We start from the raw sequence: 7040 nt of genomic DNA, 5'->3' as shown, positions 1-7040 counted from the left end.
GACCTCAGGGACCCGCTCTGGTGGCCTCAGGAAAGGCCAGTCCCCATGCTAGTTCCTCCGGGGCCTGTCGGCATTCCTCTCCCGTCGATGCCGGGGCCTAAGACCATGTGTGGAGTCGGGGCCGGAACCTGAGGATTCCTCTCCAGTGCTGACATGGATCTTGGGGTACTTCTGGAGTCTCCCCAGGGGAGTCAGTCCTCGTCTCGAATGCGGGCATGCACTTTTGCTTTCCTCCAGAGCGGTAGCAGCAGTGTCACGCAGTACGCCGCGTGGATCAAAGGATCTATGGTTTTCCCTCGAGTCTTTCCCACGAGGCTTTCCCACGAGGCTTTCCCACAGGGCTGTCCCACGTGCACACGTGGTGGGAGTCGATCCTCGGCTTGAACGTCAAGGCAGTGCAGGGAAAACAGGTTCCTCTGGAATGGACTGACACATCTGGGGGACTCTTGGAATGGTGGCACGACCCTGGAGTTCCTCTCGCCTTTCCTGTGGAGAGCGCCTCCTCTTGAGATGCGACGGGAACGCCGGGAATTCTTTCCCTACGAAACAGGGAAAGGATCCCTCATCTCGAGCTAGGAGGCGGAAACGGGGCTCCCCTGGATGTGTGCGGGACCCCACGTGCTTCCTCTCGAGTGGAGACAGGTATGTCGGGGAACTTCTTGAGTTGAAGCAAGGGTGTGAAGGACCCTTTGGAAGTTCCAGTGGTTAGATGTGATTGGCCTCGAGAAGCCTCAGCGGAAATGGGCCTCATCTCGCCTGGAGGGCAAAACCTCCTGGATTTTCTCGAGTTGCGGCAGGTGCTCTCGACTTACGACGGGGACCTCAGGGACCCGCTTTGCTGGCCTCAGGAAAGGCCAGTCCCCATGCGAGTTCCACGGGGGCCTCTCGGGATTCCTCTCCCCTCGATGCCGGGGCCTAAGACCTTGTGTGGAGTCGGGGCCGGAACCTGAGGATTCCTCCCCAATGCTGACATGGATCTTGGGGTACTTCTGGAGTCTCCCAAGGGGAGTCAGTACTCGTCTCGATTGCGGGCATGCACTTGCGCTTTCCTCCAGAGCGGTAGCAGCAGTGTCACGCAGTCCGCCGCGTGGATCAAAGGATCTATGGTTTTCCCTCGAGTCTTTCCCACGAGGCTTTCCCACGAGGCTTTCCCACAGGGCTGTCCCACGTGCACACGTGGTGGGAGTCGATCCTCGGCTTGAACGTCAAGGCAGTGCAGGGAAAACAGGTTCCTCTGGAATGGACTGACACATCTGGGGGACTCTTGGAATGGTGGCACGACCCTGGAGTTCCTCTCGCCTTTCCTGTGGAGAGCGCCTCCTCTTGAGATGCGACGGGAACGCCGGGAATTCTTTCCCTACGAAACAGGGAAAGGATCCCTCATGTTGAGCTAGGAGGCGGAAACGGGGCTCCCCTGGATGTGTGCGGGACCCACGTGCTTCCTCTCCAGTGGAGAAGGGTATGTCGGGGAACTTCTTGAGTTGCAGCAACGGTGTGAAGGGCCCTTTGGAAGTTCCAGTGGTTAGATGTGATTAGCCTCGAGAAGCGTCTTTGGAAATGGGCCTCATCTCGCCTGGAGGGCAAAACCTCCTGGATTTTCTCGAGTTGCGGCAGGTGCTCTCGACTTACGACGGGGACCTCAGGGACCCGCTCTGGTGGCCTCAGGAAAGGCCAGTCCCCATGAGAGTTCCTCGGGGGCCTCTCGGGATTCCTCTCCCGTCGATACCGGGGCCTAAGACCTTGTGTGGAGTCGGGGCTGGAACCTGAGGATTCCTCTCCAGTGCTGACATGGATCTTGGGGTACTTCTGGAGTCTCCCAAGGGGAGTCGTCCTCGTCTCGAATGCGGGCATGCACTTGCGCTTTCCTCCAGAGCGGTAGCAGCAGTGTCACGCAGTCCGCCGCGTGGATCAAAGGATCTATGGTTTTCCCTCGAGTCTTTCCCAGGAGGCTTTCACACGAAGCTTTCCCACAGGGCTGTCCCACGAGCACACGTGGTGGGAGTCGATCTTCGGCTTGAACGTCAAGGCAGTGCAGGGAAAACAGGTTCCTCTGGAATGGACTGACACATCTGGGGGACTCTTGGAATGGTGGCATGACCCTGGAGTTCCTCTCGCTGTTCCTGTGGAGAGCGCCTCCTCTTGAGATGCGACGGGAACGCCGGGAATTCTTTCCCTACGAAACAGGGAAAGGATCCCTCATCTCGACCGAGGAGTCGGAAACGGGGCTCCCCTGGATGTGTGCGGGACCCCACGTGCTTCCTCTCGAGTGGAGACGGGTATGTCGGGGAACTTCTTGAGTTGCAGCAAGGGTGTGAAGGACCGTTTGGAAGTTCCAGTGGTTAGATGTGATTGGCCTCGAGAAGCCTCATCGGAAATGGGCCTCATCTCGCCTGGAGGGCGAAACCTCCTGGATTTTCTCGAGTTGTGGCAGGTGCTCTCGACTTACGACGGGGACCTCAGGGACCCGCTCTGGTGGCCTCAGAAAAGGCCAGTCCCCATGCGAGTTCTTCGGGGGCCTCTCAGGATTCCTCTCCCGTCAATGCAAGGGCCAAAGACCTTGTGTGGAGTCGGGGCCGGAACCTGAGGATTCCTCTCCAGGGCTGACATGGATCTTGGGGTACTTCTGGAGTCTCCCCAGGGGAGTCAGTCCTCGTCTCGAATGCGGGCATGCACTTGCGCTTTCCTCCAGAGCGGTAGCAGCAGTGTCACGCAGTCCGCCACGTGGATCAAAGGATCTATGGTTTTCCCTCGAGTCTTTCCCACGAGGCTTTCCCACGAGGCTTTCCCACAGGGCTGTCCCACGTGCACACGTGGTGGGAGTCGATCCTCGGCTTGAACGTCAAGGCAGTGAAGGGAAAACAGGTTCCTCTTGAATGGACTGACACATCTGGGGTACTCTTGGTATGGTGGCACGACCCTGGAGTTCCTCTCGTCTTTCCTGTGGAGAGCGCCTCCTCTTGAAATGCGACGGGAACGCCGGGAATTCTTTCCCTACGAAACAGGGAAAGGATCACTCATCTCGAGCTAGGAGGCGGAAATGGGTCTCCCCTGTATGTGTGCGGGACCCACGTGCTTCCTCTCGAGTGGAGACGGGTATGTCGGGGAACTTCTTGAGTTGCAGTAAGGGTGTGAAGCACCCTTTGGCAGTTCCAGTGGTTAGACGTGATTAGCCTCGAGAAGCCTCAGCGGAAATGGGCCTCATCTCGCCTGGAGGGCAAATCCTCCTGGATTTTCTCGAGTTGCGGCAGGTGCTCTCGACTTACGACGGGGACCTCAGGGACCCGCTTTGCTGGCCTCAGGAAAGGCCAGTCCCCATGCGAGTTCCACGGGGGCCTCTCGGGATTCCTCTCCCGTCGATGCCGGGGCCTAAGACCTTGTGTGGAGTCGGGGCCGGAACCTGAGGATTCCTCCCCAATGCTGACATGGATCTTGGGGTACTTCTGGAGTCTCCCAAGGGGAGTCAGTACTCGTCTCGATTGCGGGCATGCACTTGCGCTTTCCTCCAGAGCGGTAGCAGCAGTGTCACGCAGTCCGCCGCGTGGATCAAAGGATCTATGGTTTTCCCTCGAGTCTTTCCCACGAGGCTTTCCCACGAGGCTTTCCCACAGGGCTGTCCCACGTGCACACGTGGTGGGAGTCGATCCTCGGCTTGAACGTCAAGGCAGTGCAGGGAAAACAGGTTCCTCTGGAATGGACTGACACATCTGGGGGACTCTTGGAATGGTGGCACGACCCTGGAGTTCCTCTCGCCTTTCCTGTGGAGAGCGCCTCCTCTTGAGATGCGACGGGAACGCCGGGAATTCTTTCCCTACGAAACAGGGAAAGGATCCCTCATGTCGAGCTAGGAGGCGGAAACGGGGCTCCACTGGATGTGTGCGGGACCCACGTGCTTCCTCTCCAGTGGAGAAGGGTATGTCGGGGAACTTCTTGAGTTGCAGCAACGGTGTGAAGGGCCCTTTGGAAGTTCCAGTGGTTAGATGTGATTAGCCTCGAGAAGCGTCTTTGGAAATGGGCCTCATCTCGCCTGGAGGGCAAAACCTCCTGGATTTTCTCGAGTTGTGGCAGGTGCTCTCGACTTACGACGGGGACCTCAGGGACCCGCTCTGGTGGCCTCAGGAAAGGCCAGTCCCCATGCGAGTTCCTCGGGGGCCTCTCGGGATTCCTCTCCCGTCGATGCCGGGGCCTAAGACCTTGTGTGGAGTCGGGGCCGGAACCTGAGGATTCCTCTCCAGTGTTGACATGGATCTTGGGGTACTTCTGGAGTGTCCCCAGGGGAGTCAGTCCTCGTCTCGAATGCGGGCATGCACTTGCGCTTTCCTCCAGAGCGGTAGCAGCAGTGTCACGCAGTCCGCCGCGTGGATCAAAGGATCTATGTTTTTCACTCGAGTCTTTCCCACGAGGCTTTCCACGAGGCTTTCCCACAGGGCTGTCCCACGTGCACACGTGGTTGGAGTCGATCCTCGGCTTCAACGTCAAGGCAGTGCAGGGAAAACAGGTTCCTCTGGAATGGACTGACACATCTGGGGGACTCTTGGAATGGTGGCACGACCCTGGAGTTCCTCTCGTCTTTCCTGTGGAGAGCGCCTCCTCTTGAAATGCGACGGGAACGCCGGGAATTCTTTCCCTACGAAACAGGGAAAGGATCACTCATCTCGAGCTAGGAGGCGGAAATGGGTCTCCCCTGTATGTGTGCGGGACCCACGTGCTTCCTCTCGAGTGGAGACGGGTATGTCGGGGAACTTCTTGAGTTGCAGTAAGGGTGTGAAGCACCCTTTGGCAGTTCCAGTGGTTAGACGTGATTAGCCTCGAGAAGCCTCAGCGGAAATGGGCCTCATCTCGCCTGGAGGGCAAATCCTCCTGGATTTTCTCGAGTTGCGGCAGGTGCTCTCGACTTACGACGGGGACCTCAGGGACCCGCTTTGCTGGCCTCAGGAAAGGCCAGTCCCCATGCGAGTTCCACGGGGGCCTCTCGGGATTCCTCTCCCGTCGATGCCGGGGCCTAAGACCTTGTGTGGAGTCGGGGCCGGAACCTGAGGATTCCTCCCCAATGCTGACATGGATCTTGGGGTACTTCTGGAGTCTCCCAAGGGGAGTCAGTACTCGTCTCGATTGCGGGCATGCACTTGCGCTTTCCTCCAGAGCGGTAGCAGCAGTGTCACGCAGTCCGCCGCGTGGATCAAAGGATCTATGGTTTTCCCTCGAGTCTTTCCCACGAGGCTTTCCCACGAGGCTTTCCCACAGGGCTGTCCCACGTGCACACGTGGTGGGAGTCGATCCTCGGCTTGAACGTCAAGGCAGTGCAGGGAAAACAGGTTCCTCTGGAATGGACTGACACATCTGGGGGACTCTTGGAATGGTGGCACGACCCTGGAGTTCCTCTCGCCTTTCCTGTGGAGAGCGCCTCCTCTTGAGATGCGACGGGAACGCCGGGAATTCTTTCCCTACGAAACAGGGAAAGGATCCCTCATGTCGAGCTAGGAGGCGGAAACGGGGCTCCCCTGGATGTGTGCGGGACCCACGTGCTTCCTCTCCAGTGGAGAAGGGTATGTCGGGGAACTTCTTGAGTTGCAGCAACGGTGTGAAGGGCCCTTTGGAAGTTCCAGTGGTTAGATGTGATTAGCCTCGAGAAGCGTCTTTGGAAATGGGCCTCATCTCGCCTGGAGGGCAAAACCTCCTGGATTTTCTCGAGTTGCGGCAGGTGCACTCGACTTACGACGGGGACGTCAGGGACCCGCTCTGGTGGCCTCAGGAAAGGCCAGTCCCCATGAGAGTTCCTCGGGGGCCTCTCGGGATTCCTCTCCCGTCGATGCCGGGGCCTAAGACCTTGTGTGGAGTCGGGGCCGGAACCTGAGGATTCCTCTCCAGTGTTGACATGGATCTTGGGGTACTTCTGGAGTGTCCCCAGGGGAGTCAGTCCTCGTCTCGAATGCGGGCATGCACTTGCGCTTTCCTCCAGAGCGGTAGCAGCAGTGTCACGCAGTCCGCCGTGTGGATCAAAGGATCTATGTTTTTCCCTCGAGTCTTTCCCACGAGGCTTTCCACGAGGCTTTCCCACAGGGCTGTCCCACGTGCACACGTGGTGGGAGTCGATCCTCGGCTTCAACGTCAAGGCATTGCAGGGAAAACAGGTTCCTCTGGAATGGACTGACACATCTGGGGGACTCTTGGAATGGTGGCACGACCCTGGAGTTCCTCTCGTCTTTCCTGTGGAGAGCGCCTCCTCTTGAAATGCGACGGGAACGCCGGGAATTCTTTCCCTACGAAACAGGGAAAGGATCACTCATCTCGAGCTAGGAGGCGGAAATGGGTCTCCCCTGTATGTGTGCGGGACCCACGTGCTTCCTCTCGAGTGGAGACGGGTATGTCGGGGAACTTCTTGAGTTGCAGTAAGGGTGTGAAGCACCCTTTGGCAGTTCCAGTGGTTAGACGTGATTAGCCTCGAGAAGCCTCAGCGGAAATGGGCCTCATCTCGCCTGGAGGGCAAATCCTCCTGGATTTTCTCGAGTTGCGGCAGGTGCTCTCGACTTACGACGGGGACCTCAGGGACCCGATTTGCTGGCCTCAGGAAAGGCCAGTCCCCATGCGAGTTCCACGGGGGCCTCTCGGGATTCCTCTCCCGTCGATGCCGGGGCCTAAGACCTTGTGTGGAGTCGGGGCCGGAACCTGAGGATTCCTCCCCAATGCTGACATGGATCTTGGGGTACTTCTGGAGTCTCCCAAGGGGAGTCAGTACTCGTCTCGATTGCGGGCATGCACTTGCACTTTCCTCCAGAGCGGTAGCAGCAGTGTCACGCAGTCCGCCGCGTGGATCAAAGGATCTATGGTTTTCCCTCGAGTCTTTCCCACGAGGCTTTCCCACGAGGCTTTCCCACAGGGCTGTCCCACGTGCACACGTAGTGGGAGTCGATCCTCGGCTTGAACGTCAAGGCAGTGCAGGGAAAACAGGTTCCTCTGGAATGGACTGACACATCTGGGGGACTCTTGGAATGGTGGCACGACCCTGGAGTTCCTCTCGCCTTTCCTGTGGAGAGCGCCTCCTC

The sequence above is a fragment of the Ovis canadensis genome, chromosome 17 (genome assembly GCF_042477335.2).
Source record: "Ovis canadensis isolate MfBH-ARS-UI-01 breed Bighorn chromosome 17, ARS-UI_OviCan_v2, whole genome shotgun sequence".
NCBI classification, from domain to species: domain Eukaryota; kingdom Metazoa; phylum Chordata; class Mammalia; order Artiodactyla; family Bovidae; genus Ovis; species Ovis canadensis.
This window is presented reverse-complemented; position numbering follows the sequence as displayed.